Source organism: Protopterus annectens, chromosome 15.part0, assembly GCF_019279795.1.
Source record: "Protopterus annectens isolate FY-2018-M chromosome 15.part0, PAN1.0, whole genome shotgun sequence".
In the NCBI taxonomy this organism is placed as follows: domain Eukaryota; kingdom Metazoa; phylum Chordata; order Ceratodontiformes; family Protopteridae; genus Protopterus; species Protopterus annectens.
Window position 1 is genome coordinate 351,048,501 of NC_056749.1, and position 23,031 is coordinate 351,071,531.

Genomic DNA, 23,031 nt, shown 5'->3' on the forward strand with positions numbered 1-23,031 from the left:
TCAGAAACATTAAGTTTGTTCATACCTTTTGGTCTAGTATTAACCTTCACCAAATTCCTTAAATCAATTTCACAAAGTCTCTCAAAACAAGTCAGGGATGTGTGTAAAGGCAGGTTAAAAACACTGGAAATATGATATTCTGTGTTAACAACAGACATATTCCCCAATAAACAATGCAAATTGAGTTTACGAACAAACAATTTCAAATCAAGCAGTGTTTCAGTTAAATTAATTCGCTTAGAAGGGACAAAGGACAAACCTTTGCTCAGTAGGTCAACCAAATCTTTAGGTACAACAACATTGGTAAAATTAAATATCTTAAAGTCACCTGTTGTGCTATAGATAATCCGTGGATATGGTTTGTCTAATGGAACATACCCACTGCTTTGGTTAACATTCATTATAATCTCCATCAACGATTGTTGTTCCTGTTGCGTCGGGAGTTCCCATTGTTCATTCTCTGCCCAAAATTCCTGAATGTCGTCTCATTCCGAAAACCCGCTTGGCTAGAGCCCTGATTCAGATTCCCTTGTTGATTTTTAAGCTGTTGACTATGCCTAGGGGAATTGGTCAAGTAAGTATTAATACTGTGATCATCCATGCCATTACTAGTTCCAAGGAGTTCAATGCTATCAAGCCTCTCCCCTTCCTCAACCAACAATGTGACATCACCATCCATGGTCCGTTACTAACAGACTCAAGCAAAGGTGGAGGGGGGTAGACAGTCCCCCTGGTATAATCTCTACGGTCCCATTTGAGTTTCTTATTCATACCGAACTTCATTTTTTCAACAGACTGCTCAATGATATTGAAAATACGAATATATTAATATTTATACCTCGGAAAGTCAACATCATTTTTAATAACTGTTTCCAATTCAACTAAATCATTCCTAAGCTGATCAGTTTGGGACACATAATTGTTGACAAGTGATGTTAAAAATTCACAACCCTGCTTGTCAAATAGGGCTAATAGTTCTTTGTGGAATTGTGAGTTGCATATTAGACCCGAGGTGAACCAGCACTTCCTTAACCCCTTCGGCACATTGGATCTAGAAATGCATTCACGTAAATACACTATTTTGAGCTGTAATTAATTATATTTGAAAAGTTTAGTGTCAAATTCTTTCAGTTTATCAATAATAGTGTGAACCTGTGGTCTATTACCAGAGTCAGTGGTGCCATTTGATACTGCAGCACTGTAAGACAGGTAAACAGATCAAAGAGAATTATGGTGGCAACTGTTAACAAATGCTTACATGTTTCCTGGACTAAATGAATTAAGTTATTTGGAGTGTTTCCTTAAATTAAAGTCCATTGAGAGATGTTTTTATATATATATATATATATATATATATATATATATATATATATATATTTTATATTATTTAAAATTACTATTTTAATTGAAAGAGATTTTTCATATGAAACATATATATAAAAGTTGTTTTTTTATATTGTATGTATTATATGTATGATAAGGGGTGAGTTGTTGCATTAAATTATGCTCTAATATATGATTAGGTAAAGATGATGTCATTGAAGTGATGTTATTTAAACCTTTGAATAAATTGATGGTTTGTCTGTTGAAGGTTGCACATTTGTGCGTCCGAAAGCGCTAACATACATTTGGATTTTTAATAAATCAATTTGCTTCATCCTTGCCTTTCTTTCTTTTTGCTGAGTTTGTTTTTTTGCTGTTTTGTTACAACCTACACACCTTAATCATTATTCTTATCATTTCTGATAACTGCATGCAGGAACTGCTATGTACTAATTGCCATACTCTGACCCATGGCAACAAATATCTACCCATTCTGTCATCGTTACTAACACCCACCTTCCAAATACTATACATAACACAGCCCAATATCAAAAGGAAACAAATTCTAACCACTATATGTCAAAAAACACAGACATCCACTGATAAGCATTACAGGTCCCTTAAAAGTCATCTGCCCAAAGTAGAACTCACTTCTCTAATATCTCACCTACTAGTACCACATACATTCAAGTTGAAAGCCTCAATAATGGAGGCATCAATTCTAAATCAGAGCTAGACCAGACTTAACTTTCACAAAACAATATAGATATCTGTTCTTTAACAAACTTTGAACCATGGTAACCAGGATCCACACAAACTAATGACTCCACACCTGAAGAACCTCAACAAACAGATGGTCGGGCACTGACTCTGGATTTAAAAATGAACTTTAATGAAAAAAATTAATAACTTGAAGGAAATAGATTAAGAGCTTCCATTCCAAATAATTTGTCAGGAACTTCATCAGAACCAATTAACAAATTGATTATCCCACATAAATACTCTACCCATTCAGTCACATGACCAATACAATTAAATATATAACCGTTAAAAATTTTTATTACAATGATATATAAAATAATAATGATATATAAATATAAATGAACTAAAATGTACTTAAAATTTCAAACTTCTTTGCTTTAAAATCAAATTAATTGAACAACTATTGTTAAGTTCTGGGACTGCCATTGCATTTAAATGCATTTGCCACTGTAATTCACATTTGTTCAGATGCTCATCCATGACAAAACCCCTTGCTCCCCATTTAACCTGTTCAACGACCCCAAATTCAAAAGCATGGGATTCATTTTCTTTAATGTGTCTAAATAAAGCATTCATAGACCTTCTTTTTCTTATATCATTCATGTGGTCATACATTCTGCTATGTAACTTTAAAGAAGTTTTTTCCCAAATAGATTGCCTGCCACATTTTACAGTTAGATAAGTATACCACATTGGCAGAGTCACAATTAAAATGGCCTGTAATTGTTTAAGTTTGTCCCCTAATCATACATTCAGTTGTCTCTCTTATGGAAGTGGTTTTAAACAATAATTTCATTTTCTTTTTGGGTCAGTATTTTAAGCAGGTGAATGGAGTCACCATGGGGGCAGCATGTGCTCCTAGCTTTACCAATATAGTTATGTCATTTTGGGAAAAGTGTTATGTTTTTGGTAGTAGATCTGATAAATCCTGAAAGTTATTTACCAGATTTTCGGATGATATATTTATTCTGTGGACTGATACAAAGGGTAGTCTGTTGGAATTTATTGATTATATTAATAATTCAGTAGACTTTCTGGAATTTACTTATACTAGTCGTGACAAATGTATTAATTTTTTGGATGTTGAAGTCAGTAAAGACTTTGTTAAGTGTGGCTATGTTTCTAACATATACAGGAAACCAATATTTTCTAATATGTATTGACATTTTAACAGTTGGCACCCATTGCATCAAAAGAAGGCAGTAGTGAAAGGTCAGCTTGTATGGGCAGCCAGGATGGTGTCTGATTTTGAGGTGGTTTTGAGGAAATGTGCTACGTTGGTTGATATGTTTATGAGAAGAGGTTACCCTAACATGTTTTTTATGGAAATAAAGGAAGAGGTGGTTAATAAAAGAAGATTTTTTTTAGTCCATTAGTATTGATTCAGTTGAGTCCCAGATGGAACAACCCCCAGTTAAAAAGTTAATAGGTGATAGATTATGTATATTATAGTGTACTTTAGATGGTGAAGCAATTGTGACTGCATTAATAAAAACTGGATTTTAATATATCTGGAGGATGATTTAATTAAAGAAGTGGATGTGAAATCGCACATTGTTTTTAAGAAAGGAAAAGCCTTAAAAGACTATTTCGAAATGGGTGCTAGGGGAAGATAGAATTTTTACCACTCTAATGGTATGTTCAAGTGTGGTCATTGTCCACAGAACCCCTTTTTGAATTTATGATTGGGAGACAGCCTTATATAATTTGAGGTCATTTTAACTGTGACTCTGCCTATGTGGAGTTTTTAGCTAACTATAAAATGTGTCAGGCACTCTATGTGGGAAAAACTTCTAGATAGTTACATAGTAGAATTTATGACCATAGGAATGATATAAGAAAAAGAAGGCTTGTGAATGCCTTACTTAGACACATAACAGAAAACGAATCCCATTGTTTTTTAATTTACAGTGATTGAACAGGTTAAATGGGGCACAAGGGGTTTTGTCGTGAATGAGCATCTGAACAAATGTGAATTACAGTGGCAATTACATTTAAATGTGATGGCATTCCCAAGACTTAACATTAATTGTTTAAATTAATTTGATTTTAAAGCTAAGATGTTTGAAATTTTAAGTACATTTTAATTCATTTATATTTATATATCTTATTATTATTTTATATATTGAAATAACATTTTTTAATGTTTATATATTTAATTGTATTGGTCATGTGACTGAATAGGTAGGGTATTTAAGTGGGATAATCAGTTTGTTAATTGGTTCTGATGAAGTTCCTTACAAATTATTTGGAATGAAAGCATGTAACATTTTTCTTCAAGTTATTATTTATTTTTTTCATTAAAGTTTGTTTTTTAATCAAGGTTCAGTGTCTGACCATCTGTTTGTCAAGGTTCTTCAGGTGTGGAGACATCTGTTCTTTAAGTGAAACATGGCTGCAACACCAAATGCAAATATGGGAACCTATGTTGGAGGTGGCTGCATGATGCTCAGCAAATCTACCATAAACTACAAAATTATTGCCCCTTTTTCTAACACAGCTGTACTTGGACCCAAGTGCTTAATTGTAGACCTCTCCACATGCCAAAAATGTCCCCTTTAATATTAGCTACTCTTTAGTTTTCCCAGTCAAGTAATTTCAGAAAGCTTATATGTGCCCTCTCAAATCATAACCATAAAAGGAAATATATACTAATCTTAAACAACTTTAATACTGATTTCCTTGGACTTAAACATGACCTCAATAGCTTCTTGTTAAAGCATGAATAATGGCATTCAGCTAGGCAACCCTGTTAACAACAAGTCATCTTATGTAACATCCATTATAGTTCATCCTCTAAATGTAAGCAATCATTCTGACATAGTATTCATTTGGTCCTTAAAGAAACCTAAAACTCTGCCACACATCCATCATGTCCAAACTGAGACGCACTCAACCCACATAACATTGAAAGCACCATTAACAATATAAACTGGTGCATCCTGTATGCCATCATTAATGTCAACGAGGCAGCTTATTTTTATCTGTAGCCCTAATTACAAGCTTGGACTATGCAAAACAACCCTCTTACCATAACTGATGCCTGAGCTCCACCACCTTCTCCAAAAAAAACGAAAAAGACAGTGCTTGGAAAGACTGGAATCGAATAATAGCACACAATATCAATAGGATCATAAAACCTACGTAACCAAGCGAAAAAACAAAACAAACAAAAAAAAAAAACAAGAAAACAGGCACATAAAAACCATTTACATATATAATGAACAAGTCAGAATATTATATATCTTGTGCTCTATTCCAAAGAGTTCAATTGCCTAACTGGCTGTATCAAAAAGCTAGAATATTGGGCAGCATCTTTAACCCCTATCCACTTTCTTTATTTCAGAATGATCAAATACACCTCTAGGAACTCATATGTTAATAAAACCAGTATCCAGTAATAGCTCACCTATCTCACATCACATCTGTGGCATATTCAGACTTTCATTTTCTCAATAAATCTTCCCTGACATATGGAAGAAAGCTATAGTCACCCCATACCTAGCTGTGCTAAACAAACCAATTGATGTATGTCTCTCCTATCCCACCCAAGTAAACAACTTGAAAAAGTATACAACCGACCCCTTCCTCTATGCACCTATAGCATCCTTTCCTTTCACCAGCATGGTTGCGTAAAACACGAAAACAACAAAGCAGTCCAATACACAGTACCGGATACTATTTTCACTAACACAAACAAAAGCCAACTGACTGGTACACTATTTGTGGATTTATCCAAAGCATTTGAATCTGTTAACCTTGCTCTAATTTTGGGTCCTATGCCTTAGACTGGTTCACAGATTAACTCTTGCTCAAAATCGTCTTGGTAAAACATAATGCTTCTTTGTCACCACCACAGCAAATAACTTCAGATGTTTCTGTCAGCCTTTATGTTAATGACATAGCCTTTTACTATTCCTTGATCAGTTACAATAATATACTACACCCTCCAATTCCTACAATAGCTGATTTAGAAACAACTGACTTTGAATCCCAGAGGAAACCAAATTGATGTTTTTAATATTTCAGAAAATTAAGTAAATTGCTCCAACTTTCTACTCCACTAACCTGTAACCAGCAGTCAATAGAAATTCTCCTATTTTTCAAACACCAGAATGTTACTCTGGATACCTGCCTATGTATCACCTTACACATTTCCAACAAGAAGGGTCCCTTCACATGTCATAAAATCTCACAGTTTTTCATTCAGAAGTAAAAACTGCTATTGGCAGAAACATCCTCCCACCTCATCTCAAATATACTCTGTCATTACTTGCTCATACCTCTACAAAAAATCTTAGAGATTTAAAGATACTCGTATACAGGATTTGCAGACTCATTTCTCCCCATAATGAGCATTATTGTATTACACTCCAGGGGGCTAAATTTCTTCATATAAAAAAAGCAGATTTTCTGCTTATTCCTTTTCCTACTCCATAAAGTGCCTTATAATGACTCCACCACCCTCAGACACAAGCTACCTATCAGAGCTATACCTTGTGTATGTGGCTCAAAGTCCACTAGTGTGCAAATTATAGCAAGAACTAAGAAGTCACTCTCATCCTGAAACCTTTTCCACTCTGAAACCTAAATTATGGGACTCTCTCCCTAACTGAACTCCACAGCAAATATTTCCACAATTAATTCGGTGGAAAGTTATAATCTTTCTAGAAAAACAAAACTACTTGTTCATAGTTTACTTATTCACTAATAATATAAACTAACCCTAACAAAACTCCTAACACTCTTAGCTTTCCACTGCCTTTTGTTCTATATGCAAAATCAAACCCACTGTATTATGACATCGTTCTCTTCTTGAGACCTCTTTTGCTGCCTCAGCATTCACTAACCTGTTAGACTTAAACAACTAACTAGTTACTGCAATAACTTGTGATGCAACAAATTAATCTTAACTCCGAATGACAATAATCTCTTTAATATAGTTTAGCAGTTTAAAGGACAAGTTTTCCTTTTATTCTCTTTTTCTTTTCTTTCTTTTTTTTTGCGTCTCATCATTGGGTTGAGGGGGTACTACAGGCAAGACAGTCTAGCGTGCCAGATGACCTACCTGTGTTTCTGCTTCTGTAGTTGTATATTTTGTTTTGAATTCACTGTTTTGTTGTATTCATAATTGCAAGCTTTGCGCTATTCTCTTCCAATTACTGTATTAATAGACTTCTGTCTACATTTTCAGCTGTAATTCCCAGGTCATGGCAGAAATGGGTTCACAGTGGATCAGTCTACTACCCTGGTTATCATAAATAAATAAATAACATATGTGATCAAAATGAATACCGAACGGAAAACCATAGTGTCATCTACTATCAGTGGATAACAAAAAGGACAGTTCACAATCAGTACTGCCGAACAGTTAAAAAAATCCATATCCCAGAGTTGCAAAACACTCAAGTAGCTTAAAAGACAGATTTTTAACAGGTTAAATTTTAGTTATGCAAGAATGAATATAGAGAGAAAGCTTGCATTTCTTCAGTGATTCCAAGGTGCATCACATTATTAGACAACATACATTTAAATAAAGTTATGTAAATATTATTGACATAGCAAGAACAATGATTGGATAACATTCCAATCTAGCAGTCTCTCAACACATGTACTGTAGTAGGACTACATCATAATTGCAGGTATTTCAAAACCATTCTTAATACATATCAGCTAATCAGACTACAGACACTCTTTCAATGATACTTGTGATCATTCTAAGGATAGAGAGTAACCATGTCACAGCAAGGCACTTCAACTGTCTATACCACAAAATGCTGCTTCTATTCCAAATAAGCAAAGACTATGCGAGGAAACATACATCTCAACTTCCAGATTTTGTAGAATGTCCACATTTATGGCTCATATTTCTGGCCTGTTCCTAATAAAATTTATAGTTTTCTGTCAAATCATTGAGGACTGAAATCACTAAATAATACTAAATAATGACAGAAAATTGAGATTCAGACTTCATATCCGTCATAAAATACAAAATAATGCAAAACCTGTTATTCTAGCTACTTTCTAAATTTATAGGAGCAATATTTAAACATGTTCCTATTTTTGGTCCTTTGTCCCCCCATTATTTCTGTCTTTGTCCATATTTCTTCCTCTGAGAGGTTGAGAGGTGTGTGTAAGGTACAGGGAGGATCTTTTGTGGTAGCAAAATGAATCAGGTAGAAAATGACTGGCTGACAGAAAAGTAAGCACCAAGATATGATTAATGAACAGAACGCCAATAAATGTGAGACAGTTAAAGAACAAGGAAATATGGCTCAAACCAGAGGAGCCAGTGTGTCTACCAGGAACTAATATATATATATATATATATATATATATATATATATATATATATATATATATATCGGTTTATGTCAGATCGAGTTTTCGGAAACCTGAACTTCATATCGTTGAGACCATATGTTTGGCTTTCTGAATACTTGAATGAAACAAAACAACAAAAATCTATGTTTTTCAGGATGGTAAGCCCCTCTACATCCCTCCCTCCCTGCAAATTCCAAGATCGCAGTACGGTGTGGAAAAGGGTAAATTCCCTGATCCTCACTATACTATGATCTCCATACAAATGCTTCGAGTTTTCAGAAGATTGAACATATGGTCTTGATCATATGAAGTGTGAGTTTCAAAAACTCTTAATCTGACATAAACCCATATAATACATATTACATATGTATAAGTAAAAATGAATAAAGCAAAGAAAGGAACATACCAGCAAAAAATATATACATATGTGTGTGTGTGTGTGTGTGTGTGTGTGTGTGTGTGTGTGTGTGTGTGTGTGTGTGTATGCGTGTGTGTGTTTATCTTTATTATATGAGCCCTTGTGGACAAAATCTCAAACACCTGAATAACTCAGGCATACCCCTACTGTGCATGGAATGGGGGGGGGGCTGATTCGAAGCCAGTACATCCTAGATATAGGGTGGACCTGGCTTATAGGAAGCCAATGTACAACCCACAGAGAAATAGTGACATATGGTGGTATGAGGATACCCCACTAAGTGACTAAACTGCAGAATTATGAACAAGCTGTATGTAATCAAGTTATAAATCAAAGTGTTTCAGTAATCCCAAAGAGGGGAGATGTGGGCATTTCTCATGGTAAGTAGATCTGCAGAATGAAAAGGGTAGTTAATGATGACAATATTTCTGGTATTAAAACATGAACATCGGACTATGGCTGAAATCCAGTCCTTCAATGTAAAACTTTCATCAAAATCCACCACAAATTATGCATATACATACACTTGTACACAAAATACAGTCTTAGATCATTAGAACATCTCCTTATACTGCATATGATCTTGATTCATTGGGAAACAGCTATAATCATGGCCTTTTAATAGTGTTTGGAATCTTTATTCACTGTTTTGGAATTGTTTGGTATTTTGATCATTGTCTTTATTCATCCATTCAGAAAGGATATATTCTATATTCCTCTGTTATAATACATGTTTTGGGTCTTTTCTTTTCTTTAATGTCCCTGCTATTTCAACATTAATGTTGTTTGAACCAATGTAAATGTTTTTGGTAATTTTGACTTGAACCTTGTTTTCCTAAAAAAAGTGAGAGGGAAATAAGATGACTTATTGCAAAAGAATATTTAGGTATTCAAACAGTGCTAAAGGACAATCAACTAACTTACTGCAAAAGAATATTTAGGTATTCAAACAATGATCAAGGACAATAAATTAACGTATTGTAAAAGAATATTTAGGTATTCAAACAATGATCAAGGACAATCAACTAACTTATTGTAAAAGAATATTTAGGTATTCAGTGATCAAGGACAATCAACTAAGGATGAGGATTCGGTTTTCTTGAATATATTAGTACTGTTTGCATTGTTCTTTCAGCTTGACCATTGCTTTTGGGTAATGAGATCCTGACATGGTATCTTTAAATTGCCCAACCTTACCACATTTTTTTAAATTAATATTTTAAAATGAGAATCATCATCAAAAATCATCTCATGAGGTACACCATGCTGTGACAAGATAGTTTTTAATATACTTGTGGCAGATGAGCTCAAAACAGAGCAAAGCCTTAGCAAGGTAGTTATCTGAGGCGATATATACCATTTGTGCTGGACCCCTGAACTCTGGAGCCTCCTCTGTCTACCCCCACTGCAAGTACTACTCCATCATGGAGGCAGCTCTGCCCCTAAGCCGGTGTCAGCCTAACATCCAACTTGTACTAGTCCTACTTTGATGCATGCAGAAACATTTTTAGTAACAACTTTAGTAAGACTGACCCTCATTACATCTAGAAGAAATCTTACACAGAGAATGGCGATAATTTATATGTATGGCAGAAAGCCAGATGCATTTTGCTTGTAAACTATTATTATGAGAGGAGAGATCATGCAGGGGGCTTAACAAACACACACACACACACACACACACACACACACACACACACACACACACACACACACACACACACACACGCACGCACGCACACACACACACACACACACACACACACACACACACACACACACACACACACACACACACACACAATTCAATAACTGATTATATATACAGTGGGATTCAATAAATGCCATGTAGGCTTCTTGCAAACCCTACACAGAGTTTACATGTTTACGTGGTCATCAGCAGCGCTAATTACATATTCATGCCATGCACCATGATTAAAAGTAAACAAACATAGTTTTGTGACTAGCAACAGTGTTGCTGCACAGAAAACTGTGTAAAGCAATATGGATAGCAGCAGACATGTAGACCTGTTTACCAACTGGCAAACTAGGTCTGTGGGATTGCAAATTATGCCACAATGATTACCAGGGTTCATAATTTAACAATATATATGGTCCAAACACATTGCAGGACAGTGTATACAGTCCAGAGTATTGTGGAATACCATTTCAGACATTCTGAACAAAAGCTGAATAAATGATCTGTAATGGCACATGGACTGCTATTTAAAATAAACAGTTAGGGGAACTGTGTGTGTTGAATAGGGGCACACAGATGACTTGTAGGAATAAACACAGGGAAAGAGGACAAATGAAACATCATAATATATGGCAGATGAGGGCATGTAAATGGACAACATTTGTATCAGGAACAATAATCACATCTCAACATGGTACAGTACAGATTGTGTGAAAATGTACACAATGTGACTGTCAGACAAGGTGACATAACAGTGGAGATGCTGTCTTTCTGAAATAAGCATCCTGACGTGAACAATGGAGAAGACATCTATCAGGGATGTTATATACAATCAGGATTGGTGTGTATTGTGAAGCTGTGCAAACTGATTTACCTGGATATGACTGTAATGTCAGCACAGGTCTCCAACAAATCGGACTCGGTTACAGGCTTATGGACAATAGTCAACAGAAGCACACATAATCATGGACAATATCAGAATAATACCACCAGTAATCCCATGTCTGTGATATAACATGTGATTCTGAGTGATCATAGATGGTTCTGCATGAACACACTTGTGCAGCTATTATGACATGTCAGCAATCTATGAGGGTATTCAAGAACACCATCCTGAAACTGTAACATCTGCCGGAGATGTTAGGAGGGACAGTGCTATACCTGTATGTGAAATTATGATAAATCCAGGCTAGTTGACTGGTGTGCATAGCATATATATGGCACAATCCACACTGTCACAAATGTAACTCATGCCATCAGTGTTGTCAAACAGCTGGGTATGTACTGTGTGCATCACTGGAATAGGTATCATACATGTGTCTGGTATAACACCCTGATGGGGGTTCTACACCATCATACAGTAATGTTTATGCAACAAAATGAATACCTGTGTATGGCCAGTAATATGTATGGGAACTCACTATTGCAAAGGTGGTACAAGTCAGTGACACATTACTGGAAGATGTGTAGGGAGGTGGATGAAGAAGGGTGCATTGTACTCAATTATTGGTGTGATGAAGGCTGTGAACTGTGGAGGTATTATGGCCTTTGATGTGGATGTCCTGCACATACTCAGGAGTTGTGTTATCTACAAGGGAATAGTCACTACTGTGGGTAAATGCTGGTGGATGTTCCACATACCATCTACCTAGGACATGGGTCACATACCACTTGGTCTGCTCATAGGGGTGTGATGTCTACATTATCATTGGGTTGTGAATTTGTTTTCATAATGTAACAAATCCCCACATATTTTTGTTTCATCTCATGTGTTGTCATGGCTGTGGCAGCAATCATTGGTGTCTGCTGATACTGTTTGCATTATATTGATATCACAGTTGGAGTCAATGATTGCCCACAATCTGTAGTCCTCCAAACAGCTGTTTGGACACAGGATGTGTATGTCATTCTTGATGTCTGTGACTTAACTCACTACAGCTGAGTTCTCCTCCTGGTGTTTCTGCAATTACCTCCTACTGTGCCTCTAGGTGTCAAATGTTGCTTACTCATATTTGCATTAATAATTCCAAAACCATGCTACATACAAGGTAGTAGAATAATTTATCTTGAAGCATACATGATGACAAACATAGCTGAATTGATATTTGACCTTTGTCAATGAGTATTTGTTAGAATTGTAAGGTGATATGTTCATTTTTTAAAGCCTCAGGCCACACTCACTGGGAGTTAAAGGTACACACTCAAATAAACTGTACTGTAGGGAATGAGTTAAATAATGGACACATGCATGCATCAGGTGCTGCCCCCAGCCCTCCACTCAGTTGGATGTATGTTAATGTACACCCTTTCATGGGAACATATTCTGTCTGGAGGGTGTGTTGAAGTGTGGATCTGACCATGTCAAGTAGATGTATGTTCTGAGTCATGCTATAGGCAATATGTGATGTCACAGCCCATTTATTCTGCATGCTTGCCCTGGATGAAGGTAAGACGGTGCATACTGCCTTTCTTGATCTGGCCTAGGGTTTTGCCACAATCCCCCAATTAGGTATCATTTCGAAACTATCCCAGCTGGGAAGTAATCCTTACATCACTAGATGATTAACCAATTGGCTCACCAACAGAACACATACTGTGAATGCCACCACTGGTGTAACCCAAGGATCTGTGCTGGGCCCTTTACTGTTTGGAATTAATTTCTCGACAGTTCAGGCTAAAGTATATGGCTTTTGGCTTACCAAGTTTGCAGATTATTGCATGTTGGGTACAATCATCAAATCCACCAATGATGATATATTACAGTAGGGGCTAACACAAACAAATGATTGCTGCCAAAGCCACATGGTCAACAAATAAACACAAAAATGTGTCATTATTTTTGCCTTCTGCAAAGTGGAATTCCACACTAATTACAGCATTGACAACACCCCCTATGCTCAAACCCAATAATACAAGACCTGGGAACACACATAGCAATCTGAACTTTGACCACCAAGTTTTCACAGTGGTATGGAATGGCTATGTCATGCAGCCCATAAGTCAGGCCATCATATCCAGATTTGAGGATGTTATAACAGCTCTGTATGCAACCCTTATCAGAACATTAATAGAATATAGTACTCTCTTTTGCATGTACCTCACCAGATACCTGCAGCAGCTGGAGAGACCATAGGGGTTTCTCACCAAGAAAATACAGGGCTTACAAACCATGCCATGAAATAGAAGTGTCCTACATGCTGGTGTAAAATGCACTTTCTAACATCAAACAAGTGCACAAACACACATACACCAACTGACTGCAGTGAGAACAGAACCCCTACCTAAGTACACTAACTAGAGGAATCTGTATTAAATGTAAGTGCCACAGCATAAGTCTGACTTAGAGAGTGTCAGACAACACTTTATAGATAATGGCATCAGCAGTGTCTGCTGAGAAGAAGATGGTAATAGCAGTGTTCCATATGCTGGTGTAAAGTGCTCTCTCTAATGTCAAGGCAAGTGCACAAACACACACATGCACATGCATATGCACGCACAAACACACACACACACGCACACACACACACACACACACACACACACACACACACACACACACACACACACACACACACACACACACACACACACACACACACACCAGTTGACTGCAGTGAGATTAGAACCCCTACTTAATTAAGTACACAGTTTTTTATGCAAGTGACATGGGACAAGTCTGACTTTTACAAGCCCACATGACAACTTATAGTGGATGATATCAGCAGTGGATGTTAGAGAGAAGATGTTGGGAGGCCTGCATGAAATGTATGTGTAGGCATTTGCAAGTGTCAAAATATTGGCAATCCATGGGAGTGGAGTGGTAACTGCAGAATACACAATTTTACTCTTCTGACTAGACAGGCAGACACACACACACACACACGCACACACGCACACACACACACACACACACACACACACACACACACACACACACACACACACACACACACACACACACTAGTTGACTGCAGTGAGAACAGAACCCTAACTATATTTACAAAAGAAATTAATACTTTATACAAGCACCATGGCACAAGTATGACTTTTACAAGGCTGCAGGACAACTTTGATTGGATGAAATCAGCAGTGGATGTTGGTGGGAAGATGCTGGGAGGCCTGCATGAAATGAATATCTAGCCATGTCCAACTGTCAAGATATTAAAGTTCTGCATGTAACCAGATAGATGAGTGTGCAATGTGTAATATTTGGTAGTTGTGTTTCCAATGTGCAGGTATACTTTAAGAGACAGCTTTACAAACTATATGCAAACAGGTATTCACATTACTACAAGTACTGGGAAATCTGAATGCGCATTGTCATTATAAAGATGTGCGTGGTATATAAGAAAATTTAATTCTGTAGTGTAGTTGCTATATTTGTGAACAAGTACTGAAAGACCAAGGTTGCAGTGTATGGGATGGAGAGGTAACATATTGTTGCATTGTAAATATGTTATTTTCTTAGATAATGCCTTCATTTTCATTGTGTTTTCACATGTAGATTCATGGCACTGAGATAACTAAATGGACAGTAAACATAAGTAATACATTCTATTATGTACTTTCCAAAGCACAATGCCAAGCAGTGGGTTTTTGCGATAGATGGTAAGGTGTTTGTGCAAGAGAGATACACATTTCTACTGCTTTTCCTGTTTGTGCATAGTTAAGCGGTGCATAAATGCAAGCCTTATTACTAACGTTATGAGAGTTTTCAGTACTGAGTGTATGAAACACATCTGCTTCTTAGCTGACTCTGTGGCAGCAGGTGTAAATGCATTGACGCATTTCTTTTGGAACCCAGATGATATAGGGTTTGAATCCAGGTGTATGTAATACTTTTAAATACATAGTGACTATGCAATGAAATAAATCGTTATACTACATTTACCATCTGTTAGTGTGTGTTAATGTAGCATATTTAAGCAGCATTGCATGGTGTAACCTCAACACTGAAGAGCCGTTCACCATCATTTGGCACTGGTGTGCAATGCCAAACTCCATGCAAACACAGAAGCCAAAAAGTGAAGGGTGCCATTTTTTGTTACTTATGTATGTTGTGTCCTCTGTGTGGCGACATGCGTGAATGGGCGTTCCTTCATTGAAGGTTGTGCGTTAGGCCTGGCAAGCCAGCATGTAAAACTCTACTGCCAATCATTAGCAGACCGGAGTTCCGCTGTGGCGACCCCTAACCGGGAAAAGCCGAAAGACACAAACAAATGTATGTTGTGTGATTCTATTTTTTTATCAGATTATAGGTGTTAAAATAGAGTAGATAGGAAAGTGGTGAAATGGAGGGAAAGCAGAGTGAAGAACAAAGGGGAAACAATATAGGAATGTGCAGGAGGGAAGTAGGAAAAAAATATAGCAATCCATTTCATCAACAGTGTAAAACAAAAATATATATAAAATAGTAGCTGAATTTGGACTGTCACCTCCACAAAGAGGGATGACAACAATGCAATCATGTTGTATAGCCAATTGGACCAAATCAGGCATGTCAAGAAGATACATGTGTGAAGTGGAGAGCTATGTATGAGGCCATTTTCTTTGTGGGACAGGTGACCTTTTGTTTATGTCAGTAAGAGAGGAATGCTGGGTAAGGGATGTTGATATTTCTTCTGGGTCAGGTAAGTTGGGTAGGTGAGGAAGCAAATCCAAACAAACAAGATAAATAAGACAAGACACAGGGATAGTGAGGAACACAAAAGGTTGGGGGGCAGCATGACTGTGGCAAGGGATTGGAAAACACAAACCCATGCCTGTCAAACATGGGGGAAATGAGAATCTAGTCCTCACCCACAGGACTGTCATCACCGTCCCCTTACTCTGCTGGCTGCTGGAATGCTTAATATCTCCTTCTCCTATGGACCATGAAGGAGAGTAGCTTCTCAGTAGGTGTACACCAATGGTGCTATGCATAACCATGACTCTATGCACCAACCCTGGCATCTCTTGGCAGCTGATGAAATCCCCACCTCTGCCAGTACTCCTGTAGGTTACCAAAGCACCAGCTGTTGGGGTAGTGCTATCTGAGGTCACAAGTAGTGCAGGGACAGCAGAGGCAGTACTGCAAAATTGTGTCCCAGATGTGCTGGGCATCTGTGTCGCAGCTGGTGGAGCGGGGGCAGGCTGAGTCACTGGGGATGGCCTACCTCTCTATGCTGTGAAGTATTTAGTGATTTGGTAGAGATGGATGACATGGAGACATTTTGATGACACATAATAAAAAAATAAAAGAAAGAGTGTTGGGGTGAGAGGAAAAAAAGAGATAGAATTACCATCATATCTGACATACAGTGCATTTTCACAATGCTACAACTATTTTATCTGAAGTTTTACATTTAAGTATATTTTCTAACAACTACAAACTATGATTATGGATTGGTCAAAGTAATCCTTACAATGTTCAGATATTGCACATATGCTTGGTCCAGTAATACAGATTAAAGTTAACATTACGGCATTTATACCACTTGTGTAGAATTTAATTTCTGTAATATTATTAAAGGAATGCACTGTTTTATACTTGTTACTTGTGGTATTTGAACCCACAATGTCTAACTACAGACTTACACTTAACTGCTAAGTTGGTTTGTGCTACAGACTGATGGTGGCATACTTGCTTTTCTACTACTGCATAGAAATGAAAACTTGTGTAGAATTTAATTTCTGTAATATTATTAAAGGAATGCACTGTTTTATACTTGCTACTTGTGGTATTTGAACCCACAATGTCTAACTACAGACTTACACTTAACTGCTAAGTTGGTTTGTGCTACAGACTGATGGTGGCATACTTGCTTTTCTACTACTGCATAGAAATGAAAACTTTTTTATAATTTTTAAAGCTTAAAGCTACAATAATATTTCTCTTGTGTTGCATACATAACACTTGCTTCCCTCAGTCTTTCTAAATGATCAGCATGAGCTTGCCAATTTGCATCTATTTCACAATTAGCTGTGAAAAGAAAAGAAAAGAAAAGAAAGAAAAGAAAAGGAGAACATTGTACACACCAGTCTTACCTATATTTAGCTATGTATTATGAATTTTCATTATTAGCATACTTATACAACTTTGCCATAGAAGAAGTGCTTCTCAGATATATTCATGAATTACTTATAAATACAGATGACAGATTAAAGTGCTAACATGTATGTCTGTGACCTGACAAGGTGCTTATGTATATATATATATATATATATATATATATATATATATATCTACCTGATAAGACCAACTAGCCAAAACAACGACAATGAGTTGACCAACACCAGAAGATCAACAAAGCAAATGCCCAACAAGTTGAAATCCCGATGCCGAAAACACCGACATGCGAAACATGTGTGCTTGCATTTGAACGCAACTGTTTAAGTGTGCGATAGTGACGGACTTTAGTGTTAGGGTGCGGGTAAGGTAAGTGTGCGATAGTGACGGTCTTTAGGGTTAGGGTGCGGGTAAGGTAAGTGTGCGATAGTGATGGACCTTAGGGTTAGGGTTTGGGTTAAGGTTAGTGCATAGATAGTTGGTTATGTAAGATTTAGTGTAGGTTTATAAGGCTTTTGGTGTGCTTGTGTTTGTGTTTTTTTGAACAGCCAATTTATTTTGTTTTGTTAACTGTCGGGATTGTGCTTTATCGGGCATGTGAACTTTCGTGTTTTTGCACTTTCGTTCTTGTGGTGTCAGTGATTTCATTGTCGGTCTTGTGAGCTGTCTGTTTACTGTAGTAGACCCCTACAGATATATATATATATTCATTTGTATATATGTCTTATTTAAGTGTGAAGTATATATATATATATATATATATATATATATATATATATATATATATATATATTCATTTATATATATGTCTTAAGTGTGAAGGCTATCCAAGTTCAGATAGCAGAATTATAGTTACAAAAATATAGTAGATAGTATACCCTCAGTCATACATCTGAATCTTCAAAACACAGTAAGGGTGTCTTACCCCATATACATAAAATTCATATCAGCTCCACTGCCATGCATAATTATTGTTATTTACAGTTATGTATAAATTGTTGTAAGTGACATTTAATATAATGTGAAATGGAACAATAGTGAAAATGACTGGAATGTCCTGTATTAGAACCCAGGACCATCTGTATGGCAGCCCTACACTTACATCTGTTGCCACAGGAATATTGAAATAACACTTGTATATTTTCCTATTCATTCCCATAAACTGAACTGTCACAACAGTAAAAATATGTTACACTTCCTGTATTGCAACCCAGGACCATCTGTATTACAGCCCTACACTTATACCTGCTGCCACATGAATAGTTAAATAACAGTTGGATAACCCCCTAGTCATTCTTAACTTGTGTGGGTTAACCTCCGTGGAATGTCATTTACTGTCTTTATGTGGTGTACAGCACATAGCTCATACAATGTATCTGTTCTGAAATTGTTGACGTTCTGCTTTCTCAGACAATCAAATGGCTACTGATGGAGTAAAGACCATGCCTAGCATAGCCGGATAAGAACATTTTATTAAAGACTGAGCACTTTCTTCCCGTTTTTAACACAGACTTCTTCAGAATCACAGTAAACCAGTCAATTAACATTTAAGTATCCCTCCATTACTAGTCATATGTTAGAACAGCACCAATGTAAATCTTTAAAAACCCAACTTCAAGCATATTTAACCACAATGTTACTAAAAACAAATATCCAAAGCAAAAAAAAAGTCCGCTGGCTATACCATGAAGGGATAATCCTCACAAGAAAAACCACCGATTGTGGAATGAAAATGTGACCAAACACACCAAGGCTGTGAACAAACTTCAAAACCACTCGACAGGAACCAAGTAGAAAAAATATTTAATCCAAACGTAGCAGTTAAAACACAAAACAAAGTCGGGATTGAGCGGGCTTTCATCTACAATAATTCGACTTCATCAGAATCCAATGTACAAATTCATCAACTCCCTTAAATACTAAATAAATTTTAAATTCATTGGTTGTTGACTTAATTGCCACTTGCAACTACATGTTGTTTTAAAGCAACAACGTTATTTCTACCGCTCTTTTTTTGTTGCCTTCCCTCTTGGTGCAGGTTTGCATATATAAAAAAACAATGTTATAAAACCTATACTCATTGTTACAAACAGTAGATTATACAAAAATTATTTAAAAATTCCATATATATACATTTTGTGTATATCCAACTTATATGGAAATATATATATGTTGTAGTAGACCAATATATTGTCCTTAAACAAATTGTGTCGTAAAAAATTATAAGGGCACTAAGAAATCACTGACTGAAAAAGCCCCTCAAGCCCCTCAACATGAATTATTGATATATCATTCCAAAAATAGACAGCCACAATAAATTCCATGAAAATAATATAAAAATACATAAAAATACATAAACAATTACATTACTTAAAAACCTAAGTTAACATATTTAACCAAAACGAAATTGAATTAATTCAATTAATTCAGTTTGGGATTATTTGCCAGCATCTTCAGTGCTGGCTTAATGGAAAGATGGTCGTTCATCCCATTTGGACCACTAGTGTCCAACCTAAGTTGCCACACTAGTTCTCTGTACTCAAGTAGGGATTGCCAGTCACCTCCCCTATCTCCTATCTTAACCTCCTCTAAAACCCAGAATTTTATATTCGTATTTTTACATGTAGTAGTATGTCTATACAAGGCATTGTTATCGTTACCCCTATTGATATCCCTCATATGTTCATAGATGCGTTGCTTTAACCTATGTTCGGTCTTACCAACGTAGTATTTACTACATGCCAAGCAGTATGCTAAATATACTACCCCCTTGGTTTGACAAGTATAATACCCTTTACTTCTCAACCTTTCACCTGTAGTTCTTAATATAAGTTATTTTTCCCCGATGACAAAGGAACACTGCGCACATCTCCCACATTTGTGCGTCCCCACTTTTTGTAGTGCTCCACCTATACCTTCCACCTTTTTAATCTCAAAAAGTTTTTTAAAATTAATATTTTTCCTATAATTAAACTTCAATGTCTGCTGGAAAACATCACAACTAGTATTAATTTTCGAAAAAAACTTCCAAATCTCATTAATACCTTTTTGTATCCAATTTGTTCCTTTGTAGTATGTTAGAGTCAACCTAGGTATTTCATTAATTCCGTCATTTAGATTTTTCCTGAAGTCCACTACTCCTCTTCTACTACCCAATTCATTACTAGTTAATAGTGGTGGAAAATGACTCATTCTCTTTTTCAGGACTTCTTTCTTAACACTCTTAATAAGTTTCAATGGATACCCTCTCTCTAAAAATAACTTCTCTATAATTTTCATTTCCTCAATACACCTACCATTATCACTTGTCATCCGTGAAGCTCTGATCATCTGACCTTTAATGATGTTTCTTCTCAAAAATAAGGGATGGTCACTTCCAAAATGTACATATGAGTTGGAAAAACACTTCTTTCTGAAAATCCTTGACTCAAAATGTTTCTTTGTTTTATTTTTTACTATTGTGACATCTAGATAATTAACCATTTCTGAGTCATATTGGAAAGTAAACCTCAAAAATTCGGTAGTGGTATGTAGATATTCAATAAATTCCTGTATTTGGTCTTGTGTACCACTCCAAATAATAAAAATATCGTCCAAAAATCGGAAATATTTTACAACATGTTCCCAGAATTGAGATTTGAACAAATACTCAAGTTCCCAATAAAGCATAATGATATTAGCGTAAATGGGGGCACAGGAAGACCCCATTGCTACCCCAACTCTCTGATGGTAAATATCCCCTTGAAAATAAATAAAATTGTTTTTTAACACTAGTTCCATGTTTTCAAGTACTAGTCTAAAATCATTATTGTTAAGGAATCTAAATTTACTTAACATATGTTCAAACCAGGATAGACCTATATCATGTGGTATAACTGAAAATAGGTCTACCACATCAATGGTTATAAAAATAAGTTCTTCACAATATATAACTGTATTAAATTTGACCAAGAAATCCCAAGAATCAATAAGTATATGGGGGTATTCACTATAGAAGTGTTTTAACTTAGTATCCACAAAAATGGCTAAGGTCTGTGTTTTTGAACATTGAGATGTTACAATCGGCCTAAGGGGTGGATTATTGATGTCTTTATGTATTTTGGGGATCCCGAAAATCTCTGGAATCACTGGTTTGGATACTTTCAAATAGTTGTATAACTCTAAATCTATACTTCCTTGTAAAAGATTGTCTTCCAAATAATAGTCAATCTTCCTGTAACTTTTATTCATTTCATTCCGGGAAGCTATTTGGTACCTCCCATCTGTATTCAAAATTTCAAGCATCCTATGCGTATAATCCCATACATCCATCAAGACCACCCCTCCCCCTTTATCGGGTTTCATAATCCTGATTTTTTCATTATTTTGTAACATCTTTAACACTTCAATTTCTTCTTGTTCCAAGTTACTATATTCCTTTATACCATCTTTATTACAAAAACCTTCCCTCACCATATTTGTTACATGTGTTTCAAAATGGTGAATTTCCTGTTGTAAGGGAGGATTAAATACACTTCTTCTTTTAAGCGTATTACCCGTCACATACCCCTCATGCTTAAATATAGATTTTAAATTCAGTTTCCTTGTGAACAACTTAATATCCAGCAGGATTTGTTCAATTTTAGGTTTTTTAACTGGTATGAATGAAAAACCTTTTGAAAATAGGCGAAAATAACCAGGTGTAACTTCAAGATCTGTAAAATTGTATATATGAAAATTCCTTTCACTACTTACTTTACATCCCCTCTGGGGGCTCAAATTGTCCATAGTCATATCTAGTCGCTCAGGTCTTTCTATTAAATGTTGTGAGTCATAGGTAATATCAATCACTCTATTTTCAGGAATATAATTTTCTTCTAAAGATAGTTCTTCCTGAATATATCTAATGCCATTATTTGGAGAATTAGTGACTAAATTCCAAGTTCCTATCTGTATGCATTCCCCCCATATTGTTTTCTTTGGTAATGTTTCCCTGTTACTTCCGCATAAGAGGAGGGTCTGTCCTGTTTCCTTAGCCTTTCCGACCTCCGTGGACCCACTTCGCTCTCCCCTAAAGGGTCAAAATGATCTAATTCATCAATTCCTACCACATTGTTTTGTTCATCGTTAAAATGATTATGTATTGGTTCAACATCTTGAAAGTGAGACCTATTATCACTATTACTGTGTTCGTAATTGGACCATCTCCCCCCACCAATTATGAACACAGTAATAGTGATAATAGGTCTCACTTTCAAGATGTTGAACCAATACATAATCATTTTAACGATGAACAAAACAATGTGGTAGGAATTGATGAATTACATCATTTTGACCCTTTAGGGGAGAGCGAGGTGGGTCCACGGAGGTCGGAAAGGCTAAGGAAACAGGACAGACCCTCCTCTTATGCGGAAGTAACAGGGGAAAAATTACCAAAGAAAACAATATGAGGGGAATGCATACAGATAGGAACTTGGA